At 42.0% G+C, this 23682-nt stretch overlaps 2 long non-coding RNA genes across 2 annotated transcripts; one reads left to right on the top strand and one right to left on the bottom strand.

The window, feature by feature from the left end:
• Window positions 1–5208: 5208 nt before the first annotated feature.
• On the bottom strand, window positions 5209–10831 carry LOC136789805 (uncharacterized). The gene is made up of 3 exons (XR_010828822.1): window positions 10731–10831; window positions 5662–5923; window positions 5209–5565 (listed from the first exon to the last, which is right to left on the bottom strand). It is a non-coding gene; the product is annotated as an uncharacterized lncRNA (long non-coding RNA).
• LOC106043268 (uncharacterized) lies at window positions 10732–17765 on the top strand. Its single transcript, XR_001211595.3, has 3 exons — window positions 10732–10933; window positions 16035–16179; window positions 17634–17765. It is a non-coding gene; the product is annotated as an uncharacterized lncRNA (long non-coding RNA).
• Window positions 17766–23682: the final 5917 nt, after the last annotated feature.

The raw sequence follows: 23682 nt of genomic DNA, 5'->3' as shown, positions 1-23682 counted from the left end.
GGGAAAGGACACTTTATGAATGACACCAGAAATGGCAGTGTGTTGAAGATTTTTTTTTTCTGTGTGTGTGTGTGTGTGTTTGGGGTTTCTGTTTTCACAAAGCAGTTGGTTATCTCATTCTCTTCAGAACACTTTCCCTTCATGTTTCATTCCCCTTAGAGAACGCCTTAGCTATTGCTGTGGTCAAGTGCTTCAGTGAGGATCGAGTCTTTGAGATGTGGACATCTGGCTTCTTGCAACTCCACAGCTCATCTCATGTTAGTTGTGGGATTTTGTCATGTGGTGACCATAAGCCAGATGCTCTGTCTCAGCTTGAATGAGACAGGGATTAAGGAGTGGACCTGCGGCTCCAGAGTAGGGTGCTGAGACATCCAGCTACCTCAGCAGCCTCTCTAATAGTGATTTCTGTATGCATATGGCAAATCAGCGCACTTACAGGTGTGACTGGGTGTACAGTTATGTCATTGTCTCGTGTGCCAGGGACGTTTAGGTTTTTGTTTAACTCAAGGATAGCAGCAGTCCATCCTGGGCTCAGCTCCTTCCAAAGATGACAATGCTAAAAGAGATCTCTGCACTCGTGTCTCACTCTGGTTTAATCTTGGGGAGATTTGCACTGACCCCCATAAATGTAGGTTCTAAAGACACTGCTCTACATAGTTCAAAAATTAAAGCTTAATTTAAGATCTTCAAGTGGTGGAAAATCTACTTCATGTTTCAGTAAGTTCAGCTTCATTTACTATTAAAAATTTGTCTTGCATTTTCAGTCTGTTTGCTAGTTTAATCTTTCTGCCAATGTCTGCTTGGCTGATGAGAATTCTGTGCCTCCTTCCAGCGAATACATTTGCAAAGGTGCAGTAAATCACTGCTGAATCTTCTCTTCAATAAAACAAAGATGACACATTGCTTTTCACTTGCAGTGTCTGATGGGTTTTCTGGCTTTTTAAGTAATTTTATAGTTTTAATGACTTTTTTCTCTTTACCTTTCACTTTCCATGGAGATTGTGTCTGTGAATGCAACTATTTGTCACTCTGCAGTCACAGCGAACATCCACAGTGAACTGGAAACAGGTAGCATGCCCCAGTGCAAAACAGCTCTGATTCTGTAAGCCCAGCACTTTAATATCACTCCTTCCTCAGTACGTCCCTCTTGGCCACATAAACATGCTTCTCAATTTGACTATGTTTTACAGTCTTTTTAGACTAAATAAACTAGGAAATGGATTGATTTATTTTATGCTGTGTGATGTGCCTGACACTTTTACTGAGGGCTGTAGTTGGCCAAAGAACACAGAACCTACTGAGAGTAGAAAGAGGGTTCAGGGAGGATGGATGCTGCTCTTGCTTGAAAATATGTGGCAGGAATAACTCCTTGGATGTAGTGGATTTACCCTGTAATAAATGAGATCAGAGTCTGCCTGTGAGTCCAAGGGAAAAAAAAAATATATAAGAGTACCTTGGAATTTCCTGACTCATAAAAGGTAAAGGCTGAGTCACTGAGTCATGAATCTACATTTTAAACAAGCCAAATAAGTAGCTATGTTAGTCTTCTATCAGGGTACCCATGTTTCAGGCAGGGTAAGGGAGGAGGTTCCCCCCTCACACAGGATTTACCTGCAGGACAGCAGAGGCTCCACTGGGCCCGAGAACAGCAGCAAGGCTGGCAACACCACCACCTTCAAGACGGGTTATGGAATGGGAAACGAGATGCAGGAGTCAAACTGCACTTTCTATTATTGCTGTTGTCATTATTACTGAGGTGATAGGAAGGAGAGTTGCATCCTGTTGCATTCAAAGCCTGTGCCTTTGAAATATCAAAAGAGCTTGAGAAACAAGAATGTGAAAACATCTGGTTTAGCTGACTCCTGATAGCATCAAGCGTCTGAGCACTCAGCCAGCCCCACTTCAACACAGGTGAGCATCTCATTTCCACAGCCTTTGGAGATGATATGACACCACACAGTGCAAGAACCTGCAATACAGCAGCAGTATCACTCTTTGCTTTTTAAGCAGTCTTCCCAGAGATGAAAATGAACAGGAATCACAATACAGATAGAGATCCGAGAGCTCCTTTGGTCCCGTTCAGCCATGGTAACATGATGCAGAAGGTACCAGCTGGTATTTTGTGCGTAGAGATGAGCAAATGTGGTAAAGCCACTAGTGGATTCCCTCAGTCCCTTCAAAAATACCATGAAGTGAGATACCTTGAAATGTTACTCAACACAGGTTTCCATTTCTGAGCAAGCACACATAATTCTGTGGTTTGCCTTCCCCACGCTGATGTACATTTAAGGCTGATAATAGACCCAACAGCTAATATATATATATATAATTTGGTTCAGGTAAACCAGTCTGAGAGGCAGAACTTCAGGACTCCAGGACTGAATGATTATTTCTCCAAAGAGCCTGCAGCCAAATCTGAAAAATGGAACCCTCAATATTTAATTCACTCATGCAGCCAAAACCATTTATATTCAAGTGAGAATACTGCCTTCGGGGAGACGTGACTGTGGTTTCAGCCCCCATAAATAGACTCAGACTATTAGGACTGCTCTTCAGCTGGTGTCAATCTGTGTGACTGTTGATTTCAGCAGTATTAATCTGGCTGACAGGGGTTGAGCTGTTCCACTGTGAGTGAAAACATCTAGGGTTTGAATGGCAGTAGTGAAAAAAAAAAAAGAGCCATTGAAATATTACATTCTTTAAGTTCCTATTTAAAGACAGTGTAGAACATTTTATCAATTTATAAATATGAGTCATATCAGATCTTCAGTGATTGATGCAAGCAACTTCAAATATTTTATTTTCTTCTATAATTCCATGGCTTTTTTTTTCCTCTTAGATTTTCCCCTCAAAATTAATGGCCTGACTATTTTGTTCATTTATTCTTAAATTTTCATAATTTCCTGTTGGACATTTATGTGGCCAATATGTGGGCAAAATCATATTTTGATGTTTTTGAACCAGTACCAGGCATTCATGAGAATGGCAATGGCACTTAAGGGCACCCAATGTTTTCCATATGTCTCAATATCTGCTCTGAAATAAATATCGGTTTCTTAATTTAAACTTTTAAAAAAATAGAAGAAAAAAGAAAATAAACAAACAACCACAACATAATGAAAATGCCAATCACCAAGAATAATTAATAATCAAAATGAACAGGCCACAGAGAAACACAAACCTGCCAGAAATATGAACAAGCTCTGAGAAATCCTTGCTGTAGAAGAGTTGTTTTCTGGAAATAAAGATTAACATAATATTCACTAACCAATAAAAGAAGCTAGATTAATAGCATATATTGAGTCTGAGCCTCAGCTGGTATAAAAATGAAGTCCTTAGAGTTGATTTGTGGCATTCATGGGTGCAATGCATTATTCATAAATATTAGTTCAACTATTTGAACAAATGCGAGAAGTGCAGGGGAGGAATTAACCTTTTGGTTTGCCTCCTGCAGATGTTCTCCTTGAAGCACATGAAGAGAGAGGAAAATATATTGACTAATAAACTAAGAGAGGATAAAAGGATGAAGAATCCCAGCAAATACAGCACACATTCCTGAAGTGGCACAGTCTGCTCCCTCCATAGTTTGGCCTGCTTCATATCATGGTCTTGACAAGTAATTTTATGACTCACTCGAAGAAATGACTTCACCCACTGTGGATAATGTTTACACCCTGGTATTTCTATTCTCTAGATCAGCGACCACAAAATTACACAACTATTCATTCCTCTGGGGCTTTTTTTTTTTTTTTCCTTCTGCTAACGCAGCAATATTCTCCAGTCCTTGGGATGGAGTTGGCCATATGAGGAGGGAAAGCTCTTCAGTCCTGCTGGAAATTCACTGTGACCAGTGTCGTTGCTCCCAATTGGGTTTAAGTAAGATTGGAATCAAATCTGACCTTTTCAATCACACACTGAGGCTTCCCAGCACTATAAACATGTCAGCATATTTCCAAGTTTGGGTTACATTTTAAGTATCTCTGGTTGGAAAAAAATAAAATAAAAGAATAAAACAAACCAATGAAATTGTATTAAGTGTAAAAGAATGAATGTTATAAAGCACAACAATCTCCTATCTCAGACGGGCTTGATTTTTCTGTTGGAATGCAGATCTAACCTTCTAGCCCATATGTCATTTTTTTTTTTTTTAAATTTGTATGACTTGTCTCCATTTATTTACTTATCAAAAGTTATGATCAGACTCTTGAGAGATCCAGCCTACCTTAAACATGAAACATTCAAGTACTTGTTTTCCTTCTATGGTCTGAGTATCCAAATTCTATGTTCTAACTCTGGCAATATTTTATTCAAAGTTTCCTTTGGTATTTGGTTAGTAAATGTTTCTCTTTCAACACAGCGGCTTTCAGTCCTGGTTTCCTGGGGAAATGGAGCTTATGCAATCACTTCGTACGTGTTCATGTCTGTCTCTGTCCCCTCCCAGTAATTTTTGAGCCTCTTGGCCAAAATCAAGCCAAACTTGACAAAAAGATCAAAATCTCACAAATGATCGCATTCCTGTGCATTTTGTGAAAAGAGGCACTGAGGAAGAGAGAGGCTGTAGGTAGGAACATCTCACCTTTGGGAAAAGCAGAGTGTTTATTCATGCTCTATTAGAAGTCAGAGAAGCCACACAGCTGAGACCTCTCAGACAACCAACAGCAGGAAAACAACTTCAGCTGGAGTTTGCAGTCAGCCATCAGACACAAATCTGCAGGGAAAGCGGCTTTATTGATGTAGTGCTCACAAAAATACTTTTACTTTAGGCACAGGCAGTCCGCATGCTCTCAGGTTCTTGTGTTTTTATTTTTTATTTTTGCAAGCAGCACTTTAAGTCTCCTCTCCTCCCAGCACACATCAATATTTTTTTCTGAATGCAGTCTTGGTTATAGAACCAAAACAGACGAAAACAAAGGTATCCACTTTCACAGTACCACCTTCAGAAGCAAAATATTATATCCCTCACAAATTCTCACCTGGACTCTTTCAAAATGTCAGGACTGAGTAACTTACCAGTGTATATATACAGGTTCTGCCTCAGGAAGGTGAATAAAAATGAGGTTCTGATATGGACTGTTTTAGAGGAGACCTGAGAAGAGACCTATGGTGAACATTCAGGATATATGTTTTCATTACCACTGATAATTGCATCTGAAGTATTTTACTGAGATGGTAATGAAGATAATAAACTACATTTCATGTCCCGGAGAGTGTTGACTGCAATTCCTGTTAGCATTAGTAATCAGTTTTACTAAATTGGAAGCGTTGTGATTTTGTTTTCTGATTTCACTTGAAACATCATTCTTTGCCAACACAAAAGGCAGTCCTGAGGTAAAGAAAAGGAATGGGACATAAGAGGTAATGTATCAGAGCAGGTCACTTCCCTCAGCTCTGTCCTTTGTGGTCAATGTCCACCTTGCTCCATCCCTGCCTTGTGAGATAAAACTTTCCACCCTCTTCTGAGGCAACCACAGAGAAGAATCACCGTTTACTTCTAGCCTTCTTCATCCAACATCTTTCTCCTGTCAACATTTGGTGCAGACGGGATGATACAGGCTTGCTTTCCACCTGAGGAAAAGGAGCAGAACTGGCTGCCCTGGAAGAAGGCCCTGAGCCCACGCACTCAGAAAAAGGGTTGGTCAAGGCCCAACTGTTGATGTCTACCTTGATCCAAGAGCAGGAAGCGGGCAGTTCCCCTGTGGCTGCAAGTGGCTTTCTTGTGGGCCTGGGAACACTCAACCAAAGGAAACAGTAAATGTTTTTCTTCTTACATCAAGCAATAAAATGGTTCACAGGGTCTGGCAGTACTTCTTTCTCTTTAACATGGCTTTGGTCCATCTCCCTTTAATCACGCCTGAAATTGTTGAGTCCACGAGCAACTTCTGGCCTGCACACATTCAGCCAGGGCAGGCTTCCTGAAGGGAATCTGGAGGAGGAGGACTTGTTTCAGGACACTGAGGGAGACAGACACAGCAAAAGAATGGGGAAGGAATGAGGAGAAGATCCCCACGTTGGATTCATAGGACTGCTCCTGAGGCTGCATTAGTTATTCCTGGTTTTAAGCACCAAAATAAATAAATAAATAAATAAATAAATAAATAAAATAAAAATAGAGTGTAAAATCTGTACACTCCATAACTGGAAAAAAAAATGTAGCCAGCATGTTTGTTTGTTTATTTGTTTTAAAGGAAAGCTGAAAATGAAACGTACATCCATCTGCCTTGAAAAACATCCAGTTTTACTGAGATGGTTGCACCTATTATTCACAAGTAGGAATTCAGTTTGATGTTAGTAACACTGTGAGATGCCAAAAATGAAAACTCTTCACCATGTTCCACAAATTCATTTTCTTCCCTAATACTGTCATGATACCTACTCCTTACCTGACAAGGGAGAAGTTTGCTGTCTCACAGTCCAGTAGGGTCTAGCTTGACTTTGGGTATCATAGGCCAAGGACTTTGGGGACTGAGTAGTGAATCAAAGGGCCTTTCTCACTCTGTTCCTACTCCAGTCCTACTTGAGACAGTTGTTCCTTTCTGCTGGGTCACCAGCTATAGTCGATAGGTTTGCAGAGCTAAGGACTGTTGTTTAGAGCCTATCATAACACAGTTTCAATCCCTTCAGTCTACAATACAGTAGGAACTATTTTAGCTTCAGTGAAGCTGTCCTCCCTCTTCCCACAGGGGTCTTCAGCTCCATGGGGGCTGCTCTCCATCATTCCCACTCTTACTACCTGACCTCCATTCTGTTTATCACAACGTGTCCCTCACATCTCATACTTGTCCTTTGGGGCACCTCACAGGAACACCTCTCAGAACAAGTGCAAGTGCTCAGCTTTAAAGGAAGAACCTGGAATTTCAAGCAACAGTGGTCATTTTTGACCATTAAATTCCAGCTTGATTTGGTAATATTTTTTTTCTGCTGCCTTTTTCAACCTGATCTGTTTACCTTTTCAGTCTCAAATGCATCTCTCTGCCATGATGTCCTTACCTCCTAGTGGCAGCCCACGAGTGACTGGCTGGCTGCACTCCCAGCACCTCACTGAGCAGGAATCAGCATGGAGCCAGGAAAATGCACAGCTCGCCCCCACACCTGAATACCCTTGTAGGTAGCTAGTTTTCTTTATTTTCAGTTACTTCAAGTTGTTGGTGGCCATGAAGGTGAGGGGTCTCCCAGGAAAGCCACCTTTCTCTTTGCAGAGAGGGGAGTGTTGTCCCCATCGTGTGTCACTTCCCAGAGGCACCTCAAGAAAAAAATCTCTGATCCATTTCAGGCCTCATGGTGGCTGCTGAGACCAGAAGTAAGGTGTCCAAATTAGGAAATCTTTAATGTGTTAAAAGTCTCTTAGCTTTATTCATTCACCACATGCTGGATCAGATGTACCTAGGGGATGTGTCCAGCCAGGTGATAGAGAGGGCTTGCATCCCATAGGGATCAGTGCAGTGCTGGAGTGCAGCTTCTGGCAAGGGACCTCCTTGGGTGGGAGTCACTACAACCCCTCTCCTTCTTCAGGACCCCAGGCTTGTCGGCTGTTGGAGCAGGGAAAGACCTGGGCTATTTGCAAGGCTAAGGCACTGAGCCTCTAGCAAGTGGACACAGAAGCTGAAGAAGGGTAATGTGAGAGGGAGGGAGGCAAGGGAATACGTCTGAGGCACAGTCAGAGGGAAAGAAGGGCTGGAAGAGACACATGGGGACCTCCCTTGCTTCAAGGCACAAACCATATTAACTAAACTCTTCCTGACAGATGTTTGTCTAACCTTGTCTTAATAGCCTCCAGGGATCGAGGCTCTTCCTTCCAGCCACCCTCCAGCAAATTACTCCAGGCCTTCACTGTTCTCAGAGCTAGAACATTAAGTCTAATGTCTGACTTAAATGTCTCTTGCTGCAGCATAAGTCCACTATTCCTTGGACACAGGGGAAGAATTATTTCTTTCCTTTTTATTGAAGCATTTAACCTGTTTCAAGACAACAATCATTTTCTCTGCTGCAGCCTTCTCTCCTTTCCTGATTCTCCCACTCTTTGCTTGGGCATCACAATTTCCAGCTCCCTGATCATCTCTACTACCCTGCTTTAATTTATGAGCTGCCCAAAACCTGGAATATCACTGGGACTAGAAGGAGACCTCCTGTTTACACACATGCAAGACCTTACTTCTCTTCCCTGCTGTTATTTCCCTGTGCTAGTCTTCCTATGGTAAAGGCAGGTTAATCCTGTTTCCTTATCCTCGGAGGAAAAAAAAAAAGCCAGTGTTGCCAATACAACTGAGGATCCTGAGCCAACCCCATGCCTAGTATTGTCCTGAACTCCCCTGTGAAATGACTCTTTCACAGGCTATCTCCAGTTTCGTTTTGTTTTTAAACCCAGACTTGCATAATCAGCAGATGTAGCTCACAAAGGAAGATTTTGAAAGATCCCAGAAGCCCCACTCCAGATATTCTTCCAGAGCAAGAGAGCAGCATGGATATCACCTCCCTTCCCCCCCCTCAAGGATAACTCTCCTACCAGATAACCACCACACTAATGTATTTTAATCTGGCCTAAATTCCCAACTCATTTTGGCAAATTTCATGTAAGACAGTGCCAGAAGTTTTACCATGGTCAAATCACATCACAGCAACTTCGTCATCTTCTGTGGTACATACTCTGTCTCCCATATCCTCAAGTTCTGTCACAGATCTAGCATTCTTCTAACCATGTTTTGTTTCAGAACAACATATGCTTGGTGTTGCCAAGCTCGTTCTGATCTTAAAGTATTTGGAAATGGTCTGTTCTACTTTTTGTATCAATATGTCTTTAGGCGTCAAAGGCAGACTGATAGGTTAATAATTTCTTAGCACTTTCTTTTTCCTCTGCATCAACAGTCCCATGTCTACCTTTTTCTCTCTTAAGCCTCACATATTCTTCAAGATGGTGGCTGGCTGGCTGTAGCCATCTCTCTGATTTGAACAAAAATTCCATCTTTTCAAAGAACACCCTTAGTCTGCCTTTTGCTTATTGTAGGCTGAATTCTTTCTTCCCACTCATGGGTGTTAGTGTATTAGTCATTGGCTCATAGCATGTTTTAGTGAAGGCTGAGATGTGAAGGGCATTAACCTCTTCAGCCCTCTAGGCATTATTAGGTTTCCTTTCTCACTAAGTGGAGGACCAGCTTCTCCCTTGGTCTTCCTCTCTGCTGAAATATTAATAGGACACTCTCTGTTACCTCTCATGTCCCTTGCCAGTTGTTCATTTTTTGCTTTAGGCTTTATGATTTTGTCCATACATGCTCCAGCAATTCTTTTATCTGCATCCTTAGTAAACTGACCTAGTTTCTACCTCTTGCATGTCCTCGTGGACCATCTGTCTGATGTATGTAATTGCCAGCCGTTACCAGCACAGGCTGTGTTTCACCTCCAGTCTGGAAACTGGGGGAACTGGGATCATTTACCAACTCATTCTCACTAGGATGAAGTTACAAAGAAGAAAATGTTGTAAGATCATTGTTTCTGTGAGGAAACTGGAGAGTAAACTCAGTGTTGCACTTGTCTGGAGAACCAGATGCCTAAGAAAGAGTTGTGCCATCAAATGGCAACAGCTATCAACCCGTTGTGTTCAATTATCCATGCCCCTTATTTACACACTCTTCTTGAAAACAGAAAGAGGAGAAATTCTGAAAAGGAATAAGATATTAAATATATTGATGTCCATGAATCCTCTCCTGGCTTTTCTTTAAAGGTCTGTTTTAGAAAAAGTCAAAATGGCAGCACACGTACCAAAAAGCCCAAAGCCTGCATTTCTTTTGCCATCTCCTCTTCAAGCATTCCTGGGAGCTGCATGTGGGATATGCTTACTGAGGGATAGCTGTTTCCACTGTACTTTCCTATGGAGAAGCACGGTGAAGGAAGTGCTGGAGAAAATTATCTGTTGTTTGAGTTATTGTCATGAATGATAAAACAGATGTTTCATATGCATGAACTTCTTGTGATCTTGGGCTGCAGGCTCAAGAAATGTGAAATCCTATTACAGCATGGAACAAGGAGTTGTAGTGGGCATTTAAGTCCCAAATCTAGCTCTTGATGAAACAGTTTTTTCCACAGCTTATCCCTTAAACCACACACGTGCTAGTCCTCACACATCGAGTAGCATTTCTGTACCCATTCTTACCTAAAGTGAGACATTTGGCAAATTATTTGGAAAACTCTATAAAATATATATTCCTGCTTCCACAGCTAATACTATGCCCAGTGCCCATCAGTGCAATAGAAGCTTTCTGGGCATGATTGTTTCTGTTGCCTTCTCCCAGGAGAGAATATTTACTCTTACACCTACCATTAGTATGCCATAGGCTTTGCAAGAGAAAATGCGTCACATAATTTGCACTACCCCAGAGACACAAAGCAGCTACAAAGCAAGCTAAAGCAATTTATAATTGCTCTGCTTCCCCAGAGCAACATTAAGGATTTGGAGTGCCCTGAAGAATCTGCCATTTACAGAGTAGTTTTGTTGCATAAAAGACATCCTTAAAATCACAGACAGAATACTGAAAGGGATTTTGGACATCACTGAGGTGGGCTTAAGGTTAGAGATAGATCACAACAGATGATGTTTGCTTACGTGTTTTTTAAGACTGAAGTTGATTACCTAACCTATCTCTGGAGACCGAACTGCACATGCAGGAAGGCTAAGGTCTCAGAAGAGATTTACACACCAAATCCTCAGTCTATTCTTTCTGTTTGCTCTATGATTTTCATACCTACTGTAGAGTAGCTGACAGGAAACAGCACTGGAGACAGCAGCAAAACACTCTTTTCTCAGCAGTCCCTGGGACTTGAACCAGGACTCACAAACTTTTGGTCTTGTCCCCCTATTGTGACCTCACACTTGGGAACCAGGCAAAGCCTTCCTCCAGCTGCACTGGTGGAAAAGAATGATGCCTGATTGACAGAGGCCTCTCAGGTGGGTCTGAGCACATGTAGCAGAGCTAAATATCTAAGATCAACCACAGATTATGTGATTGCTGTATTCTCTCTTTGTAAACATGAATGAAATGTGATGGAGTTTTGCTATGACTGGCTCTGACTGAGAGTAGTTAGTCCCTTGAAGCACTCACTCATATTCACCCTACTAATCATGAGGTTAGGGAAATATTGCTTGAAAGATGTGGTAATGACATAGAGCCTGGCACAAGCAGAAAAATATTGCTTTGTTTTAGGAAATATTGTCACTATCCCATAAATACAGCTTATCTGCATAGTCTCTGCCTTAGCACATATGGGCCATGGAGAGGAAATTATATTACATCATCACATTGTCATGTGCATTTGGCAGGAATTCTGAGTGTAAATCCTTAACTTCATGATCAGACGAGCGGAGAAAGAAACAAGTGTCAGGTAGAGCTGTGTGAAGGTAGAAAGTTTAATTTTTAAATAACTTCTTATCTGAAACAGATAGTGCAATGATTGAAATATAAGCCCTTCTTCCCCCAGCATGGCCAAAGTTTCTAATGTGATGAAGTCCTCTGCATGTGTTGAAATGGTTTGTTTGGCTGTGTCAGAGAGAGAGAGAGAGAGAGAGAGCTAATTTAATGAAGTAACAGACATAGCAACACATGCCACAGCACTACATTCAGTTTGGCTCTATATGCTACCTACAGCAAAGTCTTCAGCAATAGCATTAAGGGAAGATCTGTGAGACCACGAAAGGTAGGATTCATCAAATATGCCATTGTAGGAGGTAGACCTGAGCTGGCTGTCTGGCCTCCCATGATAGCCAGTTGAGTCAGTGGAGCTTATGGTTCAGTTTATCTACCCACATATAGGTGTGCTTCAGGAGATGAAACCACTTCCTAAACTCCTACAGTACTGAATGGCTTTCCATTGACCATAAAGGGAGCCTGGGTTTGTTTGGTCATGGACTTCTTGCAGAGACGTACACTACATGATGACAAACCCACTCACTAAATTCTACAAGAATCTGCAGTAGTCATTCTTCCATAGAAGTGCATAGGGTTTTTCATTTGTTTGTTTTGTCTGTTTCTTTATATTATCTACTTATTTATTTATCTATCTGTTTTAGTAGGAAATTTGCTACGTGGTTCAAGTGCAGTGCTGATGGATATGCAATGTTAGATGCATACACTAAGGTCTGAGGGACCATCCTGGTTTGATATGCCAGACTGCCACCATTAGACTAAGACAGACAGACTGAAAAGAGAAGAGAAAAAAAATATGGAGGAGCTGTCATATACCTTTCTTCTTGCAGAAGCAGGCCCCGGGCCAGAGCTGCAGCCCGTGGAGAGGAGCCCACGCAGGAGCAGGGGGTCTGGGGGGAGCTGACACCCATGAGGGACCCGTGCTGGAGCAGTTTGCTCCTGGGGGATGGACCCCGTGGGACGGAGCCGTGTGGGAGCAGTTCCTGAAGAGCTGCAGCCTGTGGGCAGCCCCCGCAGGCTCAGTTCGGGCAGGACGGCATCCCGTGGGAGGGACCCCATGGAGCAGGGGCAGAGAGGGACCGTGAGGGAGCAGCAGAGACAAAGCGTCAGGGACTGACGGCAGCTCCCATTCTCCATTCCCCTGCAGAAGAGGATGGATGGGGGAACGTGTTTTTAGTTTGCTGTTGCTTTCTCACTGTTCTAGCTTGTTAGCAATAGTCAATAAATTATATTAATCTCCTTATGCTGAATTTGGTTTGCCCTTGATGACAATTACTGAGTGATCTCCCTGTCCTTATCTCAACCTTTGAGCCCTTTGCATCATATTTTCTCCCCTTTCATTTTGAGGAGGGGGGGTGAGAGAGTGGTGTGGTGGAGCTCAGCTGCCCAGCAGGGTAAAACCACCACAATGGTAACATAAATACCTTGTGCATTATCAGCAACAACAACAAAAAAATGACTACTTTTACAGGATTTAAGATGGCCTTCCTTGTTTCCTGTGAATTGTAAAGTCACAAATATCACCCAGTTGTCTGCAATCAGTTCATGTTAAAGGGTCATCTTGAAAAGCATCCAGCCATGGCTAGATATTTACTAGTCTGCCAAACTTTGTGTGATTTGGAAACTTTAAATTCAACCCCATTTTACTGAGAAATAAATTGGATTTTTTTTTTTTTTTTTTTACAAATCTCTCTGAAAGAAGACCTATTGCTTGACAAAGTACACTTATGGAAAAAAAAAAAAAAAGTTAAATAGCTGTCAGGAAAATGGCTCTTTAATCCATCCAAAAATGTACTTTGATATTGCAGAGAGCACATTTTATTTTATTTTATGTAGAATATTATGTGCTACTAAAAACCTTTGCAAACATTTCTTGAGTATATTCAAGCTATACAGTCTCTTTAATCAGTCAGTTTTCTGGCATATGCAAATGTCAGTTTTGTTAGATAAGAGCTGTTTCCGTATCAACATGTCATTAATTGTAGTCCTAGTGTTTAACCTCCATTGATTTATGGAGATGTCTGTTTTTGATACAAATGGCTGGTTAGCTTTCAGCCTACCTTTGCATTGTCTTGTTTGTTCTCAGAAAATATTGGCACAGAATTAACATTTTCCCAGTCATCTGTAATTTCCCCATTATTGTAAAACTAAAAGGAAACACCAGGAAACCAGAGACTGCATCAGCTTCACTTTAAGATGCCCTAGTCAAAGTTATCCAGGCCTGCTGATTTCAAAAAGAGTTGTTTCATGTCCTCCTGAACCACTAAAGGCTCAGAAAGTAGACTATCAACAACATGTGATCATGTATCATTCTGCTTGTTTCCAAACATAGATTAGAAGCACGCTACTACTATTGCTACTATCATTTAATTTGTTCCTGATATACTTAAAAAAACCTCTCTTCCTGTCTTTGGTCTTGCCAGCTCTGGATAGCGTCTGTTGTCTTCAGCTTCCCTTATCAATTGCTTAATTGAAGAGAAATCACAAAGCAGATTTCCATCCCTCTCATTTGTTACTCTTATTTTTAAATTATTTCCACTTGTTGCCTTTAGTTACCAAATGGACTTTTAACTAAAACCATCTGGTTTTTTTCCTTTCTTATTTTTCTTTTCTTTTTTTTTTCCTTTTCCTTTTTTTTTTTCCTTTCCCTTTTTCCTGATGATCTGATGCAATCTTCATAAATAAGATCCAATGTTATTCCTGTTAACACTTAATGTTCTTTCTTTTAACTCATTTTAGTGCACTTATGGTTGCAAGCTACACATTTATAGGCAAACTTCACTGCTTCCATTTCAGGGTAATGCTGAACAAATGATTAAAAGAGTTTGAAACTTCAGTAGGAGAGTCCTAATGTACGGACAGACTTATCTGTGAATATCAAATAAGTAAATGGACAAATATAAAATAAAAACAAGTGCAGGTGATCAGGAGTAGCCAGCGTGGATTGAACAAGAGGAAATCATGTTTAACTAATTTGATAGCCTTCTATGATGAGATGACTAGCTGGGTAGATGAGGGGAGAGCGGTGGATGTGGTCTAATTTGACTTCAGCAAGGCTTTCGACACTGTCTCCCATAGCATCCTCACAGACAAGCTCAGGAAGCGTGGCCTAGATGAGTGGATGGTGAGGTGGATAGGCAATTGGCTGGATGGAAGAGCTCAGAGGGTTGTGCTTAGTGGTGCAGAATCTAGCTGGAGGCCTGTAGCTAGTGGTGTTCCCCAGGGGTCACTACTCAGTCCAGTGTTGTTCAACGTATGCATCAACAAACTGGACGATGGAACGGAGTGCACCCTCAGCAAGTTTGCTGATGACACAAAGCTGGGAGGAGTGACTGATACCCCAGAGGGCTGTGCTGCCATTCAGAGGGACCTTGACAGCCTGGAGAGATGGGCCGAGAGGAACCTCATGAAGTTCAACACGGGCAAGTGCAGGGTCCTGCACCTGGGTAGGAATAACCTCATGTACCAGTACAGGCTGGGGGCTGACCTGCCCTTGTGGCCAAGAAGGCCAACGGTATCCTGGGGTGCATTCGGAAGAGTGTTGCCAGCAGGTCAAGGGAGGTGATCCTGCCCCTCAGCTCTGGTGAGGCTATACCTGGAGTATTGTGTCCAGTTCTGGGCTCCCCGGTATACGAGGGACATGGAACTACTGGAACAAGTTCAGAAGAGTGCTACTAAGATGATTAGGGGACTGAAGCACCTGTTGTATGAGGACAGGCTGAGAGAGCTGAGCCTGTTTAGCCTGGAAGAGAGAAGACTGAGGGGAGACCTCATCAATGTGTATAAATATCTGAGGGGAGGGTGTCGAGGGGATGGAGCAGTTTCAGTTTTGCCAGTGACAGGACGAGAGGCAACGGACACAAACTGAAGCACAGGAGGTTCTGGCTCAATATGAGGGGGCACTTCTTTACTGTGAGGTGACAGAGCACTGGGACAGGTCATCCAAAGAGGTTGTGGAGTCTGCTTCTCTGGAGATATTGAAAACCCATGTGGATGCCATCCTGTGCAATGTGCTCTAGGTGATCCTGCTCGACAGGGGGGTTGGACTAGATGATTTTCAGAGGTCCCTTCCAACCTCAGCCATTCTGTAATTCTGCAATTAATATATCGACAATTTTGTTAAAGCACCTCCATGATGACATCAGAGCAGTAGACTAAGCACCAGCTCTATTACTGGGAGAATTATGGCATAGGTTGACCTCTACCACTGCCTGGCTAAGTGGCTGCTGTCAACATTTTTCCTCTCTATTTGTCCTTATAGGTAACAATAAGGAAAGAATAGGTAGCAATAAGAAAAATGTATAGTAAATATCTACACCCAAGAAGAATTCAGTGGAGGTTGCAGATGCAGTCATAAATCTGGTATTACTAACTTTTTAAAGACTTAATTTGCAACAAAGTAATTTGCTCCTATGAGTGTTGCCTCTTGTTTGTTTGTTGTTGTTTTTAATATGCTGTTTCCCATGGATTAGTGTTTTTTTACCGAGGGAAGAAAGTTGCTTTCTTTTCCTACATCTTTGTTTGTTTGCTTGGTTTTTTAATTTGCTGCTCCCATGGATTCCTCCTTTTTTGTGGGATGCCAAGAATCCCACAATGTATTGCATCAGTCTCTGTACTATGTACCAGCACCACAGCTTCAACCACGTCTTCAGCGCCGCAGCGGAGAGCAGAGCTAGAGCTAATATTAACCACTAGCAGGAAGTGTCTGTCGGCCACAGCCAGCCAGGTGTTGAGAAGCGCTCTGCTGCTGAGGCTGATGTGGTAGGCACAGGTGAGTTTACAGAGAGATCTTGTCTTTCCCCTTTTACCCACTCTTTTATGTCTCTGAACTACTGCCAGTGTGTTTTTACTGGCAGGGGCCCCGCTCTGTAAAGCATGAATACATATAGACGCAGATTCATACTCCAACACTGTAGAAGGCTCACAGTTTTCTTGAGAATCAGCCACGAAGGAAAAATGCTGATTTTGTTATGAATAAATGCAACTACAATATGGCTGGATTCCACACAACAAAGGAAAACAGGCAAATCTCTAGACTCTAGGCTTTCTTGCGGTGAAATTACAAAGGCTACCAGACAGCAAGGCTTTTTTGCATTTCTCAGAAAGATGAGAATAATTCAGGAAGTCTGCCATGTCTTTATATCTCTCTCTCCCTGTGTTTTGACAAGGTCAACATAAATATTTGTGTCGCTCAGTTCTTAAGCTGGTTCACAGTTATGGATATTTCTGAGCGTGCTGTGAGCTACCAGCTCTGAAGGCAATGCAGGAGACACAGGGACCAGAGGAGGAAAAATAATTTACCCCCTTGGAAGCTACTGAAATCTGTGGAGGATTCCTTTACGGATGATGGGATTGCTCCTGGCAGGTCACGCTCTTCTCTGTAGAGCAATCACTGGCTGATCTTTTGAGAGCTGAGTGACACCAGATGTGCTTTTCTACTCTGGAACACTTTTTAGGAAACTTAGAAATTGTGATCTCTGTAGTCATTCAAATTAATTGAAGATTGAACATTTGTATAGGAAACATGAACTCATGGCTGTATTTCATTACTGTCCTCAGCATTTTTATGAATAGTTTTTCTCCTGAAAATACCAGAAAATAAGTTTTTATTGCAAAATCTATTGAAAAGTTGCAAACAACATGTAATCAACTCAAAGTCCTGTTTCCAGGCCATTTATTAGTTCCAGATTTATTATCTTGTGTTGATGATTTCACGGAGCAAGATGCAAAATATGAAAGGGCACCAGCACAGGTCAGCATGATCTACTGGTTGCCCCTAATCTCTGAGTGATGCGCTTGCCTATTTCTATACTTCTATAGCAAATCTTGGGAGATACAGCAAATCAGAGAGATACAATGTCAGATAACGTCCTCCAAAATTTAATTTTAAGTCTACTCCCTTATCATTAACATTGCCTAAATATTAATTCTTACTTGTGATTTTTTTTTTGGAGTGAACTAGCTCTTCATCCAACACAAAACCTGTCTTAATGGATAGTTCAGCTCAAGAATCCTTCCCAAAAAGCAGGATGGGTAAGACTCTAGGGTATATGGCTGTCCCTGCCCTTGTCTTCTCCAACACAGGCAGTCCTCCAAGGCATGTCATGTATATCCTCAGATCCACGCCACCAAAACACCTCTGGGATTGTTATAGAGTGGTCCACAAATTGTTTTAGACAATTAAAACAAAAATAACTCACATAAATGGATAATGATGTCTTTCAGGCAACAGGCACACAATGCCTGTAGGAGACCAGTGCTAATTGCTACGCAGTGTGACATCTAGAAAGCACCAGACTGAATGATGTGGATACACATTCTCTGCACCATTTGGCTGTTGGCGCATGTTCACTCCCTGAATGGTTATAATACATACATTTAACAATACAAATGTTGCTTGAAGTGTCTTTGCCTTGGCTATGCAGCTTATAGTCTTTGTGCTTGACAGCTTTGTGTCCAATTCTTTAGGCCTAAGAAAGATTTTACCCTTCTGCTCTTCTTAAAATATTCAGAATAAACATTTTAAAGTTGAAATATCTAAACAACATGCTTCTATCCATCTCTAACACACACAAATAACCCACTTGACTTTTCGCTAAGCAGTCTTCCAGTGCTGTTGAATATACCAGTATCCATAAATGGCAAAAACACATTGGAATCCCCAGAAACTCTCCAAAAATAAAGAAATGATTGATACTATCACAATGTGTAATGGAAATGCTATTTGACATACATCATATGCCTTACACACTGCAAGAAGCATTCTCTGGTGCTTAAATCCCATTACTTCCCTTGGAAAAGGGTCATGGAATCAAACCCACAAACCTTATATTTAAATAACATTACAGGCCTGGCTATGACCCATGACTAGTAATGAGAATACTCAATTAAGGTTTCCAGTTTAACCCTAATTCACTCCACATTGCTTAACTATTACAGCATATGTCTCGTGTTGTGCTTACAGTGAGGTCTCTCAGGGATTGAAGAGTCTCTACACCCAAGCAGTTTGGATGAATTGAAAAGGTTTTACCTTAGTTCTTGAACTTTATTACTTCTGTGGCTTTCTGAGTTAACATTATTTAAATACTGCAATTTGATAGTATTATCTATTTTTTTGTTTTTTCTGGCATTCAAATAATTCAAGGGCAACCTAACTAAAGCAACCTCTTTAGCAAAATTATGAGTCTGCTGCTTTCTTTTTCCTTCTATCACTATAAATTTTTTTCAGCAAGATGAAAGTATTTGAAGATAAGGCACTACAAAAAGGTCTTAGGAGGCAAAGCTTTCTCACAAGGTTACTAGGTGACTTTGGACATTCACTTAGGTCCAGATCTAGCCCATGTAGCTTTGATTCTAAGTTTCCTATATTATCAAAGGATAAGAAAGATAAACAGAAAATGAGGAAGTAGGGAAGTAGAGACTTTCTAAGAGAAGTTCATCCCACGTTAATGAGGATTGTCCAGGTGAACTGACTTCCTTTTTTTTTTTTTTTTTGGAAATTGAGGAAACTGTGTCCAGCTGTCATCCTGACTGAGGTGCTTCAGTCATCCTGACTGAAGTTAAATAGGATACACATGTATACATATTTGGACATACATACCCAGGCAGCAGATCCTGAATTTGTAAATGGTTCACCAAATTCTGCATAGAAGTATGGCCTACCTTGAATTCCCACTGCAGGTTCTCTACTGCTTGTAACGCTATTCTGCAGGAAGTCTTGGGACATCGTGCAGAGGCACAGCAGAATTCTGCAGAGTGGCTCCAAGACTTACCTGCCTGACTCCAGGTATTTCTGTGATGACTGCTATATCCCAGAGAAGCATAACAGATAGCTGAAGACAAACTGAAGCTTCACAGCTGCAGTCCCTGTTAGTGTCTGGTTCACCTGGTCTGCTCTAAGATTACAATTTATCAACTAGATTCCCCCTGTTCATTGTAAATTATTATTTACCTCATGCATAGTTCTTTAATAATTAGCCAAGTAAATTTAATACAGTCTAAATGTGAGACATGTTTGCCTTTGAAAAGTTATTTCAGTACAATGTTGACTTTTATTGACAACAGCATTTATTTTTATTGGGATATTGTTTATCCTGTTTTTCATATCTTGCAACCTGATTAGAAGAGAGGCAGAAGACTAACCTTTCAGGCAATTAACCCTTGTCAGGCAATTAACCTTATCAAGGCAATTAACCTTATCAAGGCAATTAACCCTTATCCAGGCAATTAAGATGCAAAGCATATCCAGCCAAGCTGCAGAGCCACACACTGACTCTACCAGCCCTTTGCCAGTAGAGCACCTGTTCGTCCCAACACCCATCACCAACAGAACTGGAAACGGAGAGGAATGAATTGCAGGTGTAATGCAAATCTAGATGAACATGTTTGAAAGACAGCAGGGTCTATTCAACCTGCTCCTTGGTAGAGGGCAGCCCACTGACAGTGAGGGGCAAGATGGCTTGGATGGGTAAATTTTATCCCCTTTCACTGCTGTGCCAATATCCCTTTCCCATCCCAAACTGTGCTGAAGGAATTCAGGAACACAATTTCATTTTTTTTTCCTCCACCTGCATATAAACAGACACTAGGAAGAGAGGGATTCTGCAACAAGCGAATTTAAAGATGTCAGATTGTCCATAACTGCAGAAATGACAGTCTTTCTTTTCCAACGTCTCTGTCAGTCAATAAACTCACTGCCCTTCTCCAGGAAAAAGAAAATATAAAATAAAATAAAATAAAATAAAATAAAATAAAATAAAATAAAATAAAATAAAATAAAATAAAATAAAATAAAATAAAATAAAATAATGGATATTGCTCTGCAGCACACTTCCTACAGAACTGCCTCTATATCCTCCTAGGTATTTTCCATACCCAAGTTTTGTTACTCTCTGAACACTTATTTGCTCTCTAGGCACTATCATCTCATAGATTGGCTTTAGTAAAGGAAAAAATATCAAAATAATCCCCAAGAAAAAAAAACTAAACCAGAGGGTCTTCCCAAAACCAGGGGCATTTTTGCCTTTGCACAGGGAGGACACGCTTCAATAATAGAAGCTTGTTCCATTAGCAAGCACAACCTAGTGGACTACTGTTACACCCAAGATTATCATATCTTGGCTCTGGCAACTTCCTCGGTCAGCTGCTTGGCCTAACAGAGCCCTTTTGAGCCAAGAAACTAATTTCAAGTCTGAAGAGGTCTGTAAACCATGTCCACAGCAAGCAACAGACATGTAGCATATAGTTGCCCACATACGTCTCAGACTGACTTGGATATGTATCAAGAACTTTAATGTGGATTTGTTTTCCACAGATGAACCCTTAGGCCATGGACAAGCTGATTCTAACATCTGAAGGGGAGTGCTGATTGGCATGGGCCAAAACTCTACCACCATTTGTGCTAGCAATTAGACTGTATGCATGATGATAGCATGGTTAAGTCCATCCCCTTATTTTAATACTACTCTTGTAGCTGTACAAACAAGTCTAAAATCTAGCTTGACGTTCCTAATGCTGATGAATGACTACAAGTTAGCACAGACACAAAGAAAGGCAGAGGGTCATACTTTATTGAGACCTCATATTTTTTGATTAGGCAGTATAATTTCATGACAGTGGAAGCTCACATTTTTATAAGACATAAGACAAAAAGAAGTCATTTTGCCAAGACTGGATGTGTTCATTACCACTCCATATATGTATCACAGATGTTTCACAAGATAAAAAGCTATGAGTGCTGCGCAGAGGCACTGAGAATTTACATTCCTTTTCCACAGCTAACTGTCCTTCCATGATTACAATATATTTCCTTCCCTTCTTCTAAAAAGAAGGGGGGGGGGGGGGGGGGGGGGGGAGGTTGCTCAGAGGCCTGGTAAGGATGCTTGGTGGAATGATGGAATGAATGTCTGTTATGTTGCAAAAGGAGACTGTGTTGCCTAAAAGTTGATGTGTGGAGTGTAACTTCTGCGTAACCTGTCATCTTTAAACATTTAACAGCTGCTCCTCACACAGGATGCCCTCTTTCCCTGCAGAACGAGCACACAATGAAGACAGTGGTACATTTCACATTCTGGAATGTGGTGGTTTTACCCTGCTGAGCAGCTGAGTTGCACCACAACAGCTCTCTCAGCCCCCCTCCTCAAAGAAAAAGGGGGAGAAAATATGATGGAAAGGGCTCAAGGGCTGAGATAAGGACAGGGAGACCACTCAGCAATTGTCATCATAGGCAAAACAGACTCAGCATAGGGAGATTAATATAATTTATTGCCTATTACTAGCAAGCTAGAACAGTGAGAAAGCAACAGCAAACTAAAAACACGTTCCCCCATCCATCCTCTTCTGCAGGGGAATGGAGAATGGCGGCTGTGGTCAGTCCCTGACGCTTCGTCTCCGCCGCTCCCTCACGGTCCCTCTCTGCCCCTGCTCCATGGGGTCCCTCCCACGGGATGCCGTCCTTCCCGAACTGAGCCTGCGGGGGCTGCCCACAGGCAGCAGCTCTTCAGGAACTGCTCCCACACGGCTCCGTCCCACGGGGTCCATCCCCCAGGAGCAAACTGCTCCAGCACGGGTCCCCCACGGGCGGCAGCTCCCCCCAGACCCCCTGCTCCTGCGTGGGCTCCTCTCCACGGGCTGCAGCTCCGGCCCGGGGCCTGCTCCTGCGGGGGCTCTCCATGGGCCGCAGCCTCCTCCAGGCCACATCCACCTGCTCCACCGGGGGCTCCTCCACGGGCTGCAGCGTGGAGATCTGCTCCGTGTGGGACCCGTGGGCTGCAGGGGGACAGCCTGCTCCACCAGGGGCCTCTCCACAGGCCGCAGGGGAACTGCTGCTGCGTGCCTGGAGCACCTCCTGCCCTCCTGCTGCACTCACCTGGGGGGCTGCAGGGCTGCTTCCCTCTCATTTCTCACTCCTCTCTCCCAGCTGCTGTTGTGCAGCAGGTTTATTTTCTTCCCTTTCTTAAATCTGCTCTCACAGAGGCACAAACAAGGTCGGTCACTGGCTCAGCTCTAACTAGCAGTGGGTCCCTTTTGGAGCTGTCTGGAGCTGGCTCTGATCTGACATGGGGCAGCTGCTGGGTTCTTCTCACAGAGGCCACCCTTGTAAACCCTCCACAACCAAAACCTTTCCACATAAACCCAACACATGAGATCTCTTCTCTTAGGACAGGATACAATAAAAAATTAACTCATGGCTCATTAGGAAGTGTTCAGCAATGATGGGAAGACAGGAAGCGTTTTTGTACTCAACTGCACTCCTGTTACATGACGGCTAACATGCTTTTGGCCTGAGATGAAATGCAGTCTCAAGGTTCAAAACAGGAACGCCTGATGCCAGCTTGCATTTCTGAGATAAAGCATTGGGGATTTACTGGGACTAAAGCAGGTAATGCCTTCTAAAATAAAGGACACGGAAACAGAGCAAAAGTACGAGCCTAGTCATAATGTGGAAAGTCCAATGTAGACTGAAGACATGAAAGGATCTAATCAGCCTCATATTCTAGTATTTTTTTTTCATGATAAGACCAGTTAAGGGCAAACCTTTTGTGCCCTCTTTTTTTTTTATTCTTGGTTCTGTGTCACTGTTTATGGGGAATGGGATGGAGAGGCTTTATTTTTCTTGGGTTTCAATTTATTTGGGCAAGTTATTCATCTGTAACTAATAATATTTGTTATGATGCCATGGACATAGTGTACTAGAAGATCTTTTCTCTATTTTTTATTTCTTTCCTGTGTGCTGAATATGATTTTTCCCTATAAAATCCTGGCTCGAATCTCACTGCTCTTATTTCTGAGTATTTGTTAATCACAGTAATTTGCTCAGGAACCACGGATAGAATTACTCTCAGCTAAATATCATATATACCCTGACATGAAAAAGATATGACTCCAAGAGATTGTTGTCTATGTGCCAGGTGCTGCTCTTTAACAACACATTATCCTAGGGAAAGTATGGAGGACAGGCATGCTATAATAAATAGAGTCTTTCTCTGATCGTTCTTCACCAGCAATCCCAGTTCCACCAATGATGAAGAAAACACAGGACAAGGCCTGTATTAAAGCTGTTCAGCACTTAGGATTTTTGACTGTTCTTATTTTCCTTCCACATTTTTACACAAACAGATTTTGCCTTTGCAACCCTTTTCAACCCTTTTCATGAGAGTTAGAAATGTACTTTTATTTTAAAAGAACAGGCAAACCTTGCAAAAGGTTTGTTTTTTGAAGAAAAATAAAACTCATGGTCTTTTTAATGAAATCATGCTCCTTCCATTTTTATTCT

The sequence above is a fragment of the Anser cygnoides genome, chromosome 2 (assembly GCF_040182565.1).
Source record: "Anser cygnoides isolate HZ-2024a breed goose chromosome 2, Taihu_goose_T2T_genome, whole genome shotgun sequence".
NCBI classification, from domain to species: domain Eukaryota; kingdom Metazoa; phylum Chordata; class Aves; order Anseriformes; family Anatidae; genus Anser; species Anser cygnoides.
The sequence above is the reverse complement of the archived record's forward strand: the minus strand, read 5'-3'. Positions and strand labels throughout refer to the sequence as shown.